Source organism: Narcine bancroftii, chromosome 11 (assembly GCF_036971445.1).
Source record: "Narcine bancroftii isolate sNarBan1 chromosome 11, sNarBan1.hap1, whole genome shotgun sequence".
In the NCBI taxonomy this organism is placed as follows: Eukaryota; Metazoa; Chordata; class Chondrichthyes; order Torpediniformes; family Narcinidae; genus Narcine; species Narcine bancroftii.
In genome coordinates this window covers 69,710,104-69,727,090 of record NC_091479.1, presented here as the reverse complement: position 1 = coordinate 69,727,090, position 16,987 = coordinate 69,710,104, and the positions used below count along the sequence as shown (strand labels likewise).

Here is a 16,987-nt window from a genome sequence, read left to right as displayed (position 1 = left end):
ACGGCTCTGTATACGCTTATCTTTGTGAGGTTTTTCAGTTGGTTGTTTTTCCAGACTCTTTTGTGTAGTCTTCCAAAGGCGCTATTTGCCTTGGCGAGTCTGTTGTCTATCTCATTGTCGATCCTTGCATCTGATGAAATGGTGCAGCCGAGATAGGTAAACTGGTTGACCGTTTTGAGTTTTGTGTGCCCGATGGAGATGTGGGGGGGCTGGTAGTCATGGTGGGGAGCTGGCTGATGGAGGACCTCAGTTTTCTTCAGGCTGACTTCCAGGCCAAACATTTTGGTAGTTTCCGCAAAGCAGGACGTCAAGCGCTGAAGAGCTGGCTCTGAATGGGCAACTAAAGCGGCATCATCTGCAAAGAGTAGTTCACGGACAAGTTTCTCTTGTGTCTTGGTGTGAGCTTGCAGGCGCCTCAGATTGAAGAGACTGCCATCCGTGCAGTACCGGATGTAAACAGCGTCTTCATTGTTGGGGTCTTTCATGGCTTGGTTCAGCATCATGCTGAAGAAGATTGAAAAGAGGGTTGGTGCGAGAACACAGCCTTGCTTCACGCCATTGTTAATGGAGAAGGGTTCAGAGAGCTCATTGCTGTATCTGACCCGACCTTGTTGGTTTTCGTGCAGTTGGATAATCATGTTGAGGAACTTTGGGGGACATCCGATGCGCTCTAGTATTTGCCAAAGCCCTTTCCTGCTCACGGTGTCGAAGGCTTTGGTGAGGTCAACAAAGGTGATGTAGAGTCCTTTGTTTTGTTCTCTGCACTTTTCTTGGAGCTGTCTGAGGGCAAAGACCATGTCAGTGGTTCCTCTGTTTGCGCGAAAGCCGCACTGTGATTCTGGGAGAATATTCTCAGCGACACTAGGTATTATTCTATTTAGTAGAATCCTAGCGAAGATTTTGCCTGCAATGGAGAGCAACGTGATTCCCCTGTAGTTTGAGCAGTCTGATTTCTCGCCTTTGTTTTTGTACAGGGTGATGATGGTGGCATCACGAAGATCCTGAGGCAGTTTACCTTGGTCCCAACAAAGCTTGAAAAACTCATGCAGTTTGGCATGCAGAGTTTTGCCGCCAGCCTTCCAGACTTCTGGGGGGATTCCATCCATACCTGCTGCTTTGCCACTTTTCAGTTGTTCGATTGCCTTATATGTCTCATCCAGGGTGGGAACCTCATCCAGCTCTAGCCTTAGGGGCTGTTGAGGGAGCTGGAGCAGGGCGGAATCTTGGACTGAGCGGTTGGTACTGAAAAGAGATTGGAGGTGTTCTGACCATCGGTTGAGGATGGAGATCTTGTCGCTGAGGAGGACTTTGCCGTCTGAGCTGCGCAGCGGGCTTTGGACTTGGGGTGAGGGGCCGTACACAGCCTTTAGAGCCTCGTAGAAACCCCTGAAGTCGCCAATGTCCGCGCTGAGCTGTGTTCGTTTGGCGAGGCTAGTCCACCACTCATTTTGGATCTCCCGGAGTTTGCGCTGAAGATGGCTGCATGCGCGACGGAAGGCTTGTTTCTTCTCTGGACAGGACGGCTTTGTAAGGTGAGCCTGGTGGGCAGCTCGCTTCTTTGCCAGCAGCTCCTGGATTTCCTGGCTGTTTTCGTCAAACCAGTCCTTGTTTTTCCTGGAGGAGAAGCCCAGTACCTCTTCAGTGGATTGCAGTATGGTAGTCTTCAACTGGGTAGGACATGTAACAGCAGCATCGTATAATTCAAAAGCAAGAGGAGTGGCTATATTAATTAGTAAAAATGTGCCATTTAAAATAGAAGAGGAAATAATAGATCCAGCAGGGAGATATGTTATGATAAAATGTCAGATATATTCAGAGTTTTCGAATCTACTTAATGTATATTCACCTAACGAAGAAGATTAAAAGTTTATGCAAGATATCTTTTTGAAGGTAGCTAATACGCAAGGGAATATACTAATAGGAGGGGATTTCAACCTGAATTTGGATTCAAATATGGATAAAACTGGGAAAAAAATTAACAGAAAGAACAAAGTAACCAAATTTATAATTAAATCAATGCAAGAAATGAAACTTTTGGATATATGGAGGAAACAAAACCCAAAAGAAAAGGAATACTCATACTACTCGGCTAGACATAAAACATACTCAAGAATAGACCTATTTTTGTTATCAGCTAGTATGCAGGATAGAGTAAGAAAAGCAGAATATAAAGCTAGAATACTATCGGACCATTCACCCTTAATATTGACAGTAAAGCTAGAGGACATCCCTCCAAGAATGTATAGATGGAGATTAAACCCCATGCTACTTAAAAGACAGGATTTTAGAGAATTTATTGAAAAACAATTAAAAATGTATTTTGAAGTAAATACGGAATCAGTGGAAGATAAGTTTATACTATGGGATGCAATGAAAGGATTCATTAGAGGGCAAATAATAAGTTATGTAACCAAGATGAAGAAGGACTATAATCAGGAAACAGAGCAGTTGGAAAGGGAAATAGTAAATATAGAAAAAAAATTAGCAATGAAGGAAGATACAACTAAAAGAAGAGAATTGGTGGATAAAAAAATAAAATATGAAACGTTACAAACATATAAGGTAGAGAAGAACATAATGAAGACAAAACAGAAATATTATGAACTAGGTGAAAAAACGCACAAAATCCTAGCATGGCAGCTTAAGACAGAACAAGCTAATAAAATGGTATTGGCATCAAGGAAAAAAGACAAACAAATTACATATAATCCAAAAGAAATTAAGGAAAACTTTAGAGAATTCTATGAACAATTATACCGAACTGAAAAAGAAGGGAAAGAAGGGAAAATAGATGAATTTTTGACTAAAATTGAACTACCAAAACTACAAATAGAGGAACAAAATAAATTAACAGAACCATTTGGAACAGTAGAAATACAATAGATAATAAAAAAATTACCAAATAATAAGACACCAGGAGAGGATGGATTTCCAATAGAATTCTACAAAACATTTAAAGACTTATTAATTCGGCCCCTCCTGGATGTAATCAACCAGATTGATGAAACACAAAGCTTACCAGATTCATGTAAAACAGCAATAATTACAGTAATACTAAAACAAGGGAAAGATCCACTCTCACCAGCGTCATATAGACCAATATCTTTGCTAAACACAGATTATAAGATAATAGCTAAACTATTAGCAAACAGATTAGCAGAACAGGTACCGAAAATGGTAAATTTAGACCAAACTGGATTTATCAAAAAAAGACGCACAACAGACAATATTTGTAAATTTATTAACTTAATTCATGCAGTAGAAGGAAATAAAGCACCTGCAGTAGCAGTTGCTTTAGACGCAGAGAAGGCCTTCGACAGAGTAGAATGGAATTATTTGTTCAAAGTATTGCAAAAATTCAGTTTACCGGAGAAGTATATTAATTGGATTAAAGCATTATATAAGTGACCGTTAGCGAAAGTGACAGTAAATGGACATGTATCAAAGCAATTTAACTTAAGCAGGTCAACGCGGCAGGGATGCCCACTATCACCTTTATTGTTTGCGCTAGCTATAGAACCACTAGCAGAATTGATAAGAATAGATAATAATATAAAAGGAATAAAAATAAAAGACAAGGAATATAAAATCAGTCTATTTGCGGATGATGTTATAGTGTACTTAACAGAACCAAAACTATCAATAAAAGAATTATATAAGAAATTGAAGGAATATGGAGAAGTGTCGGGTTACAAGATAAACGTAAATAAAAGTGATGCAATGCCTATGAATAATGCGGATTTCTCAAAATTTAAGAAGGAATCTCCATTTAGATGGCAAATGCAGGCAATAAGATACCTAGGTGTACAAATAAACAAAAATCTAGGCCAATTATATAAACTCAATTATTATCCACTAATGAAAAAATTACAGGACGATTTAGAGCATTGGAAAGATCTACCACTAACACTAATAGGAAGGATAAACTGTATTAAAATGAACATTTTTCCAAGGATATTATACTTATTTCAGGCATTGCCAATACAACTGACAGAAAAATTCTTCAAAGAGTTAAAGAAAATAATAAGAAAATTTTTATGGAGAGGGGCGAAACTGAGGATAGCACTAGATAAATTAACAGAATGGTATAAACAAGGAGGCTTACAATTGCCAAACTTTAAAAATTATTATAGAGCCGCACAATTAAGATACCTATCAGATTTTTATCAAACAAGGGAAAAACCAGACTGGACGAGATTAGAATTAGATAAAATAGGGGAAAAGATACCTGAACACATATTATATAAATGGGACGAAAAATTGGTACAACATAGAACTTCTCCAGTATTACATCATCTCCTCAATATTTGGAAGAAGATTCATGTAGATAGAAATAAAACAAATTATCAATTACCAAAACTAATATTGACGCAAAATAAGCTACTCCCTTTTACAATAGATAACCTTTTCTTTAGAGAATGGGAAAAAAAAGGGATTAAAAGAATAGAAAATTGTTTTTCAGGAAGTAGATTCTTATCCTTTGAACAAATGAGAGATAAGTACAATATAACTGGAGATACAGCGCTGGCATATTACCAACTGAGATCCTACTTGAAGGATAAATTAGGAAGCAATTTGAGTTTGCCAGAGGGAAGTAACCTTGAATATGTGATTACAGATACAATGTTAATCAAAAGATTTATAACAAATATGTATATTAAACTGCAAGAAAAGGAGAATGAGGAAACAAATGGTAAAACTAAACAAAAATGGGAACAAGATTTAAATATAAAGATAAAAAAGGAAACATGGGAGAAATTATGTTCTGGAACGATGAGAAATACAATAAATACGAGGCTACGTATGATACAATATAATTGGTTACACAGACTTTACATTACACCTCAAAAGTTAAATAAATGGGACCCAACAGTATCTGACAGATGTTTTCGATGTAAAAAAGAAATGGGAACAACAATTCATGCAATCTGGACATGTGAGAGAGTAGAAAAATTTTGGGAAGATCTCAATCAGATATTAAATAAAATAACAGAAAACAATATACCAAAGAATCCAGAGATCTTTCTCCTAAGTAACATAAAAAACAAAGAATTTGGAATTGATTTGGAGGATGCACAAAAAAGATTTGTTAAGATAGCCCTAGCCGTAGCAAAAAAATGTATTATGTCAACCTGGAAATTGGAAGATAATTTGAAAATACAACAATGGTATATAGAAATGAATAAAGGTATTCCATTAGAAAAAATAACATATAGTTTAAGAAATAATATTGAAATATTCGAACAAATATGGGAGCCTTACATTAAATACAATAGCGAAAACCTACCGGGGACAAACATTACCTAAGTTGATGGAAGGAGAAGGAAAGAAAGGAATGGACTCAGTAGAATTTCTGGTGTATTTTTGTTGAATGACAACATTGTCTGACTGGATTAATGCAACCTAGATTGTATACCTAAAATGGATGAGAGGGGTGGGGTGGGGGGGTGGCTTGGGAGGAGGGGGGGGGGGGAAGAAAAAGTCACTGTATATGTGTGAAAAAGAAAAAGTGTGTATCATGGCTAATGTGATTTATGGTGTGAAAAATAAAAAATTTAAAAAAAAACAAACAACCCCAAAATTCTTTTGCCTGTGGGCAAGGCAGAATTACCACTTACTGTTCGTGCAAAAAACTTCTCAACATACACATGTAAATAATGTAAACAAATTGACTGTGCAATAAACAGAAATTTAAAAAAATTTAAAATGTGCAAATGTAAGATCCTTTAAATGAGTCCCTGATTGAGTTTGTTGTGGAGGAGTCGGATGGTGGAGGGGTAGCATTTGTTCCGGACCATGGTGGTGCGAGTGTGGCAGCACCTTTTCCTCTTTCCTGATGGTAGAGCGAGAACAGAGCATGTGCTAGGTCACGTGGATCCTTAATGATCGCTACTGTTTTCCAACAGCAGCGCTCCCTGTACATGTTCAATGGTATGGAAGGTTTTGCCTGTGATGTCCAGAGCTGTGCCCACTACCTTGTGCAGGGCTTTCCACTCAGGGGTATCAGTGATCATACCAAACCAGTTAGCACACTTTCCACTACAAAGTTCAAGTTTCCCAGGAATTCCGACGTCGTACCAAACCTCCGCAACTTCCTGAGCAAGTAGAAGTGCTGACACGCTTTCTTCACGATGACATTAGTATCTTGGCTCCAGAAAAGATCCTTTGAGAAAGTGACTCACGAGAACTTAAATTTGCTTACCTTTTCCACCTCTGATAACAAAATGATCACTGGATCGTATACCTCTGGTTTTCCCTTCCTGAAGTCAGCAATCAGCTCCTTGGTTTTGGTGACATGAATAAGAGGTTGTTGTTGGTATACCATTCAGCCAAGTTTTCAATCTCCTCCCTGTATGCTGACTCATTGCCTCTTCCTTAATAACCCACTACTCTAGTATTATCAGCAATTCTTTTTTTGAAAATTTTATTTAAGAATTTTATAGAACATTACAAAAAAAATACAAGAATACAAATACAATGAAAAACAAAAACAGAATATAGAATATTGTAACCCCCCACACCCCCCTCCCTCCCTCTGCTAAACTACAATATCTCAGTTCTCTTCCCCCACTCCTCGGAACCTTACAAAAAATTTAAACATTTAAAATTAATTAATCAACATGCCAACTCTTTACATATCATTTACTTAAAACCTATGACCATACATTCCAAATATAAACTCCACATTTTAACAAAAAAAGATAATTATTTCGCAAATCTTATTTTTCCCCAGATATAAACACGATTACAATTCATTATGCCATCTTTATATATTCAATTCTACATCATTTTTCCAAGTTATCACTATACATTTTCTTGCAACCGCTAACCCTAAGTGCAAAAATGCCAATTGTGACTTATCAGCCAATCCTGGAATAACAGCATTCATATAACCCAATAAACACATCATTGGATCCATTTGCAAATCAATTTTAAATAAACCTCTCAAATATTTTATAACTTTCCCCCCCCCAAAATTTAACTTTCTTACATGTCCATGCAGAATGCATAAAAGTACCTGCCTTTTCTCCACATCTAAAAAACATATGGAACCCATATTTCTTCAACTTCTCACAAGTCAAATATAATTGATGGATAAAATTATAATTAATCATACTCTATCTCACATTAATTAATTTTGTAATACTATCAGTACACATATTTGATCATTCCTCCCAAGATAATTCAATATTTAAATCTTTCTCCCATTTCTCTTTTGTCCTATATACCCCAACTTTATCCATCTTTTCTTGAAACAACCTATACATATCTGATATAAACCTTTTTGTTTCCTTATCAACCATTAAAATCTCAAACTTAGATTGACTTGGTAAAATTAAATCTTTACCAAATTGTATTTGCAGAAAATCTCGGACATGATAATAAGCCAAAAAAGAATTTGATGAAGTTCCAAATTTCTCTTGTAGTCTATTAAATGTAGAAAATTTACCCACCTCAAAACAGTCTTGTAAAGTACTTATTCCCTTCAATTCCCAATTTTTCAAATAAGAATTATTTAAAGAAAATGGAATTAATTTATTCTGATACAACGGTGATTTAACTGAAATTTTCCCTTTAGAACCTACAAGTTAATCTTGCTTGTACCAAATATCCAATATATGCCTTAATACTGATAATTTATATTTTTGTAACAATAAAGGATTCCATTTATAAATAAATTGACTCATTTCTTTTTCACAAATTTGATCCAATTCAACTTTGGCCCACACATCAAATAACCTATTAATAAATTTCAACTGTGCCGCTTCGTAATAATTGTGAAAATTGAAGTCCTCCCCATTCATATCGCCATGTTAATTTATGCATAGAGACCCTAGACAATTTACCCTTCCACAAAAATAATCGAATTAATTTAATTCTTTTAAAAATTTCTTTGGTATCACACATGGAATAGGTTGAAAATGATATTGTATACTAGGATGAATATTCATTATTATACAATTTACTCTCTCAATTAATGGTAAATCTTTCCATTTCTGTAAATCAATTTAAATCTTATTTAACAATGATATATAATTCAAAATACATAAATCCTGATATTCTCTATTAACTATAACTCCTAAATATTTAATCTTATTAGATTTAAATTTAGTAATCTGTCTACAATCTGTATAATCCTCATCTGATATCGATAATATTTCACTCTTCTCCCAATTAACTTTATATCCTGAAAATATACCATACCGATTTAATAAATTTTGCAACACTTTCAGAGATTCTTTAGGATATGTTAAATATATCAAAACATCATCAGCAAACATGTTAATATTATATTCTTGTTCACCTATTTTAATACCTTTAATATCCAAATTTTGCCTAATAGCCTGAGTTAGAGGTTCTATTACCAGAGCAAACAATGCTGGTGAAAGAGGACAACCTTGTCTAGTTGACAGAGATAATGTAAAGCCGATGAAATCAGTCCATTCTTCATTATTCGTGCTGAAGGATTGGTATATAAAGGTTTAACCCAAATAGTAAAAAGTGGTCCAAACTGAAATTTTTCTAAAACCTTAAATAAAAATTTCCACTCAACCCTATCAAAAGCCTTTTCCGCATCTAACACCACTATCATTGGTTGATTAACTTGTTGTCTAGCAGCATTAATTTTGGAAATCAATTTAGTAATGTTATCAACTGAATATCGACCTTTTATAAATCCATCTTGATCAACATATACTAATTTTGGAAAATAATTAGCCAATCTATTAGCCAATACTTTTGCCACAATCTCATAATCCTCATTTAATAATGATATTAATCGATAAGAAGACACTTTTAATAGATCTCTATCTTTCTTTGGAATAATAGTAATCAATGCCCTCGTAAACAATTCTGGAAATGAACCTATCTCAGTTGCCAGTTTCAAAACTTCCATATAAATTGGAAACAACAGATCATTAAACTATTTATAAAATTCTGCTGTAAACTCATCTTATCCCAGAGACTTTCCTCCCGGCATTGATTGCAATGCTTCCTTTAATTCGAATTCCGTAAAAGAACTGTCTAAATTATTAATATCCTTCCCACTCAATGATGGTAAATTTAAATTGGCCAAAAACAAATCAATTTACTCAGCATTTTGCCTACTTTCAGATGTATAAAAGTTGATTATAAAATCTAAAAAATTCCTCATTAATTTCCTGTGGTTTGTTTGTAATCTCTGAATCTTTCCTAATTGCATTAATCGTTCTTGATGCCTGTTCAGTTTTCAGTTGCAAAGCCAAAACTTTATGTGCTCACTCGCCTAACTCATAATAACGCTGCTTCGATCTCGGAATCATTTTTTAATATTTATATGATTGCAAAGTATTATATCGTAACTTTAATTTAGATAATTGTATCTTATTATCTTCAGTAAAATTATTCTGAAATTCTTTTTCTGACCTTTCAAGTTCTTTTTCCAATTTCTGACTCTCAATCAAATATTGTTTTTTAATTCTCACTATATAACTAATAATCTGACCTCTCAAATATTCTTTGAAAGCATCCCATAAAACAAATTTACTCTTAACTGAATCTTGATTCATTTGTAAATAAAAAGTAATTTGTTCTCTAATATATTTAACAAACTCAGGTTTTTTAATAACATCTCATTAAATCTCCAATGATGTTTTTCCTACCTTCTCAGTGCCCAAACAAGAAGCCAACAACAACGAGTGATCAGACAATGTTCTACTTTTATACTCTGCTTGTATAAATCTACCTGGCAATTGAGCTGAAACTAAAACTAAATCAATTCTATAAAATGAATTTTGCCGTGCAGAATAAATAGTCTTTTTCAGTAGGATTTAATTTTCTCCATATTTCCACTAAATTTAAGTCTTTCATTACTTCAATTATTCTCTTTGCAATTTTAGTTCTCTTTACTATCTTTGGAAATTTAACCAACAAAGAATCTAAACAACAATTAAAATTCCCTCCCACCAAAATATTTCCAATCAATTGGTTCAAATTTTAAAAAGTATCTGTAATAAATACTTCATCGTCCTCATTTGGCGCATAAACATTAATCAAAGTCCAAGCTTCTGAAAAAAATTTTGCAATTCACCACCAAAATTCTACCAGAAATAGCAAAAAAGGAATCCAAAATAAGTGGTACTTTCTTATTTACCAAGATCGCTACTCCTCTAGCTTTAGAATTAAAAGATAAAGCCATCACATGTCCAACCCAATCTCTTTTCAATTTCAAATGTTCCTTCTCTGTTAAATTAATTTCTTGTGAAAATGCTATATCCACCTTCAACTTTTTAATATAATCCAATATACATTTCCGTTTTATCAGATGATTTAACCCCTTAACATTAAACGTCGCAAAATTCAAATTATTCATTATCACCTATAGAGTGGCACTTAACACAATTTACTATTACAATAAAAACTGGCTCCCTCTCTAAAACTAGTAAAAAAAGACAGAAAAAATGCCTTTCTTACTAACCTAAACTAAAAATAAAATACCCCCCTAAAGAAATCCCCCAAAGGCAACCAAAAATGCAAACACAAAAATCCCCCTCCTCCCCCCACAAACTGCAAAACAGTACCCCCTCGTCGACCAGGTGTGGTCGGTACCACTAGTGGCAGATGACTTCGAATTCAGCAGGGTCATCTACCCCTCCCCACTTGGACTTGCAAAAAAAAAAATTGAAAAAAAAAATCACAAATTTATTGTCCAGACTGTTTTATAATATCTTCTGCCACATCAATCAGCTGCAACATCTCCATCTCCTGCAATTCACTCGCATTTCCATTCTTGACTTTAGGAATGTTAAATGCTGGCTTCTTGGAATGGTCAAAACTCAACTTATTATCTGGTAAAGAATTAGCAAAGGTTAAAGCATCTTGAACTTTCTCAAAAAATTGATAAAACACTTTCAACACTGCTGGATATCTAAATGTCGACCCATAACCCTTCTTCCACAACACCGTCTTAGCTTGATTAAACTCCTTACACTGCTTTATAACCTCCTGACTTAAATCAGCATAAAAGAAAACTCTACTGCCTTGGACCATTATTGGATTCTGATCAATTCGAGCTTTCTTCACAGCAAGACGCAAAATCGACTCCCAATCCAGATATCTTAAACATCTAAGTAAAACTGCTCTCGGAGGTTGTCCTGGAAAAGGTTTTCTTCTTAACGCTTGATGAGCCCTGCCCAGTTCTAATCCATTCAGAAATGCTTCCACCCCTAATATTTCTGGAATCCACTTACGAAAAGTTTTGTAGGATCTTGACCTTCAACATCTTCTGAAAGTCCAATTATCTTAACTTTCCTTCGACTTTGATTTTCCAAAGAGTCAATTTTTTTCATAAACCTTCTCTTCTGCATATCCCAACCAGACACTGATTCTTCCACTTGATCCATTCTGTCTTCGACATTATTACATCTTTCCTGTACTTCAACAAATTGTTCATTGATGTTATGAAAACCAGTGGTTATATAGGTGATAATATTTTCATTCTGTTTTGTTAACTCCTCAAACATTGTAACCACATCAGGTCCAGGTGAAGGATTTGAAGTAGGTGAAGCAAGAGATTTAAAGGGAGAAGCCATTTTTGTAGTTCTGGGCCTACCTTCCATTGCTTCAGCTGCCATTAACAACAGTTCCTGATCTTCTTCATCCAAATATTCGATTTGCTCTTCCTCATCATCCTCCAGTATTAAAACATCCTCTCTTGCCATCCTTCTATATGTCTGAACCCTAGTCCACGTCAGGACCTCACAAAAACGATGGGTGCATGCACATGGGGCCCGTTGTGTGATAGTGTGCACTCACTGGCACGTCGGCGCACATTGGAATGCTGCCTACAGCGCTGTCCCGACTGTACCCCTGTGTGGCCCTGCTCAGCTCGTTGCTCCCGGCCACACTAACGGCGCTGCGCTCATGAACGTACTGACCGACGTCGGCGCCATCTTTGGTCAGCTGAATCCTCAGAGACGTCGACCTTCTTCCAGGTTCATCCAAAGATGTCCTCTGGGGCTTGGATTCCATGCTTAATCAATCCTGGTGCTTCTTCTGTTCGGTAGGTTCAGATTTTTCACTTTTTCCCCACAACTTTAATAACTAACTTCTTTTGCTTCTGACCTCTTCCTTTCTTGCAGCCCCAACACTTCATAATGCATCTAATAAACTTTTTAATTTTTAAACAGTCTTTACAACTCAGGCACTAATTAATCCTCCCAGGGAGTGATAGAACCCACGTCTTTGTTCTACGCCATCTTGCCACGCCCCCATATTATCAGCAATTTTGTAGATGATGATGTTGTCGTACTGAGCCACATGGTAGCGAGTCAAGCAGAGGGCAAAGAAGGCTGCCCTCTAGTGCTCCAGAACTGATGGGAGATTGTGGAGGGGGTTTCTTATCGATCCTTACTGATTGTGATTTGGAGTAAAGAAATCCAGGATCAAATTACCGTAAATATTCATGTATAATGCATTTTGTGTATAATACAACCCCCCCCCCCCAAATCATGCTGGCATCTCTCTCTCCCCCTCACCCGCCCAAGTCACGCTGGCGTCTCTCCCCCTCACCCGCCCAAGTCACGCTGGCATCTCTCCCCTTCGCCCACCTGAGTCATACTGGTGTCTCTCTCCCCCCTCACCCGCCCAAGTTGCACTGGCATCTCTCCCCCCCCCCCGCCCGCCTGAGTCGCACTGGCACCTCATCCGCTCAATTCACACTGCCATCTCTCACCCCCCCCCAACCTAGTCACACTGCCGTCAATGTAGGCAGCTGCTGATAAATCTTACTTATCGTTAAACTTGGCAGAAAAAATTGTTAAAATAATAACCTCGTGTATAATGCGACCCCCTTACTTTGAGCTAGAATTTCAGTACAAAATTTTTCGGATTATACACGAATATTTACGGTACTCAGTGGTGTGATGAATCCTAGATCTTGGCATTTGTTGATCAATTTTCAGGGGATGAAGGTGTTGAATGCCAAACTGCAGTTGATAAAGAGCATCCCAATATATTCATCTTTGCTGTCCAGAGATGGCATCCACCTTAGTAGACCTGTTGCTAAAGAAAGTAATTTGGAACAGGTCCATGTCATATTTAATGCATTAATCATCAAGAACTGTCAAGAATGTTTATCATAAGTGGGTGGGAGTTGTGGGTAGCACCATTATGGCTCAACGTGATTAATTTTAAACTTAGGTGCAGAAGGGTCGATGCCATCCTTCCCCAGTTCATTAAAATGACCAGGATTCTGCACAACTGAAATCGAATTAAATTGATCGTTACAATGTTAAACCAGAGTTATCAAACAGAGAAAATAGTTTGCAAATATATCAAGCTTAATTATTTTTGATAAATTAAGCTACTGTTGTGCAGTCCACCAAAGCTAATTTGACCTGAGGCAGGACGACCAGGTCACTGAGATTGGTTTTTGAACAAGATTATTGCGCTCAAGTGCATTTCACCGTGGCAAAATAAAAAGTACGTGACTTCACAAAATAGGTCAAGATTAAAGATCCAATACTTAATTTGGCAAAAAATAAACATAGAATATGTTTCTTAAGCCTGTTTTACATAGAGGCTTCAAGACAGATAATACCCAGACTTCCAATGCTTTACCTACCCGTGTGAATGCAAAAGGGGAAATTCGACATATCCATTTCCCTTTGTCTAGCACCAAGTATAAGAGGTGGAGTGAAGTCACATCACCTCCTGCCCAAACGAATGAGCGCTGAAACTGGCTGAAAGGGTAATTGCTGATGATGTCATCAGCCTGCGACTGTGGCACGTAAATTTTAAAATTAAAAGAGACTGTTCCCAATAAAGAAGTTGTGAACTGAATGTCGAACTGTGATGTCAATCCTTTCCAAACAGTTTGAAATTTACATGAAGCACAATGTTCACCTAAACCCAGACAAAGGAGCAGGTATACAGCGGTTTACCAATTGAATTTCTTGCCAGTCATGACTGGTGGAATGGCGAGAGAGTTCTTGCAATAATTTATGGTGAATGATTGAAATGGGGTTTGAAGCTTCATTTTCCTTTGTTAGGTATGGTTTTACTGTAGTAGCGTTACAGTCAGAGGGAACCCTGGAGGGCTGAAGTGAGACAAAGTGCAATTACTTAAAATAATATTTCACAGAAATGTAATTCTAGGTACCTGCAGTTAGATTTACACAGTTATTTATAGGGACAGTCTAAGGACAGGAGTGGATCCAACTTGACCATTTACGAGGAGGCTCATGATTGGCAACTTTCTTCTTGCATTCATCCACATCAATAGATTACACTTCCAATGTGAGAATGAAACCCAATAGCAATATTGGATATGCAACTGGCTGTTCAGAGGGTAAAATTTTACAAATGAAATAGAACTGCTGACATTCAATGGGCTGTTTAGCGTCAGCCCCATTTTAATTAGATTATTTAGCTCCAAAACGTCAGTACATTTCCTCAACCAAATCCCACATTGCCAAGTTATGCAGATAGATCATTTTCTAGATTGAAGTCCATATTGGATCCAATAAATTGTACCTACTGGGTGGGGAAAATAAACATTTTGGCCCACTTTAGGACTTTGCTAAATTTACTTGATCTTTACCGTCAGGGCAACACATTTGGCGGGGTGGGGGGGGGGTGCGGCTGCATTTGCATTTCGCTGGCACTGGCAAAGTGGTTCCAGCTGCATGGAAGATTATGGGGAATGAAGATGGCCATTGATCCCAAATTGAGCCACTGCTGCCTCGTGAGGTGCTGGAGCTGCCCTGAAGCAGCCCAATGAGGTGTCAGAGTGCCACTCCAGCAGCACTGCACTCGTCTGCAACAGATATTCCAAGACTCCTGTCAGCTATCGGGACAGATTCCCAGCGTGGTTCTGAACTTATGACCCAATTGAAACTGGGGCATTGCTGGGTGAATGTATATATCACATCGAGCCCCCAAAGAAGTGAAATCAAGTTTCTTGAGAAAATAAACAATAAGGTCCATTGCCCTGCCAATGGGTGCTCCATTGGCTGAAATGGGCAATGGGCATTATGAGGTATGTAATGTTGGACTAGATTTAATATCCCTTATTACACTCATGAGACTTGCTCCTTAGATTCTGCGAGGCAGTGGTGAGTGGTGGCCTCTTCTGGCTTATCAAATGGGCACTCTCCTTCCTCAGTATTTCGCTAATAGAACCATTACACCCCCAGAGGGTTCAGCAGTGAATTCCGGCATCCCAGGTTCACCCCCTAGATGCCATTCACTTACCTGGGTATCCAGGCGGAATCCTTTCTCCTCACCCAGAGCCACTGACTACCCTTTTCAGCAGCTCTGGAGAGATCTTTGACTGCTTGTTGGTGTGCCTTTCCTCACACTCCCAACTCCCGAAGCAGCCTTGATATCGATGTGGCTACAAATCCTCTGCAGCCTACTTCAACTGGTCAGACCCTTGCCTTCCAGCCATACTGCTGCACATCAGCTGCAAGCTCAGGGTAACTTAGTTTATTGCATTTCATAGTCCTCCTCCACTGCATCCTCCCAGGGAACTGCAAGCTCAATTATATAAACAAGATGGAGTGAGGCCGATCAGGGCAGACAATCTGGTCTGAGGTTTCTTTCCACAATTTCATTTGGGAAGCAGAGCCTATGGCCTAAATCTGCCACCATCTTCCAAACATGTGCCCCGCCTAGCTGCCCGGAATCTGATCTCGATGTGGCGATTCCAGCTTGACAGCACACTAGTTCAAGCCATCAGAGAAGAACATCCACTACCAAGAAGGAAAACAATGGAAGAGAAGGCGACTATAGCAGCGGACAAATGTGGGGCTCGGAGACTGAAGGACTCACATGAGGCTGGCAACTGCCTCGTGGGAACCAGGATTCATAAAGGTGCCAATGGTAAGCAATGTTCACTCGGGTCTCAGGTGTTAACCGCTTCCGGATCATATTGGAGGGATGGAACTTGCTGCACAATTACAGAAGAAACATTGACAGCACACACACGCACACGCACACGCACGCGCACGCGCACGCGCACGCGCACGCGGTTGGTCTGTTGCAGCTAGATAAATACCAAGGCACAAAACTGACAAACTGTTTGAGGACAAGGATAGAGTAATGGACTTCTGCAGCCAGTTAGCTCAAAGCGATTGCAGCACCAGAGACTTGACCATTTACGAAATGGTCAAGTCAGAAATCTGGCACTGTCTGTAACAAGCTTGCATTTTCTCCCCAATGTCTGTGTTTTTCCTCTGGGTGCTTGCTTAAAAAAAGGGGATTTGTCAGTTAATTGGTTTATTTGGGCAGCAAAGTTTGTGGGGCAGTTACCATGCAATATTTCTAAACTAAAAAAAAAATCCAAAAATATATAAACACTTCATTGCTTTGAACCAAGTGGTGAGCAGTAATTGGGAAAAAAAGCAAATGATAATTATTGGGTATTCCACCATTAGAGCAGTAAACTGCCATTTTACCTGGTTACTATTCTCTCCATGGGTCGAGGGATTTAAAAAAAAAATCACTCCTGAAGATAAGTATTTGCAAAATTGAGAAATTGAAAGTTATAGGGAATTAGGCCTACATCTGCTCCCATTTTCTGATAAGACAACATTGGAATCATTTCTATTTGTTTAGAAAAGTTTCAGGAGGATTTCAATTGCATTATGCTTTTTCATGTATCGAATGAATCAAATATTAGAGCCAAAGAGAAAAAAGGGATTTCAGATGTAAAGTTTATCAGAATTGGTTCCAGTACAAACAACTCAACAAACTTAACAACTTGCTGCAAACTAAATGATCTGTAGTCAGAGTAAAGTAGAAATTTAAACTAGCATGCAAAGATTCAAAATCAGCGCAATACTGTGGTCTAAACCTTCGCTTGCCCTTCCACAACCAGCACAGGCTCAATGAATCAAAAGCACCACATTCTACATTGCTCGTATTCTGGACTTCACAAGCTAAATTCATAAAGTTCTTGTAAATTTTAAGCACAGATTTTTATGTTAGAAAAAGGTTATCTTTA

General features: G+C 37.7%; 1 protein-coding gene across 6 annotated transcripts in view; it reads right to left on the bottom strand.

Moving 5' to 3' along the window:
• Window positions 1–16,987, bottom strand: part of pphln1 (periphilin 1) — a 141,678-nt gene that overhangs the window by 109,821 nt on the left and 14,870 nt on the right. The window lies entirely within an intron of this gene.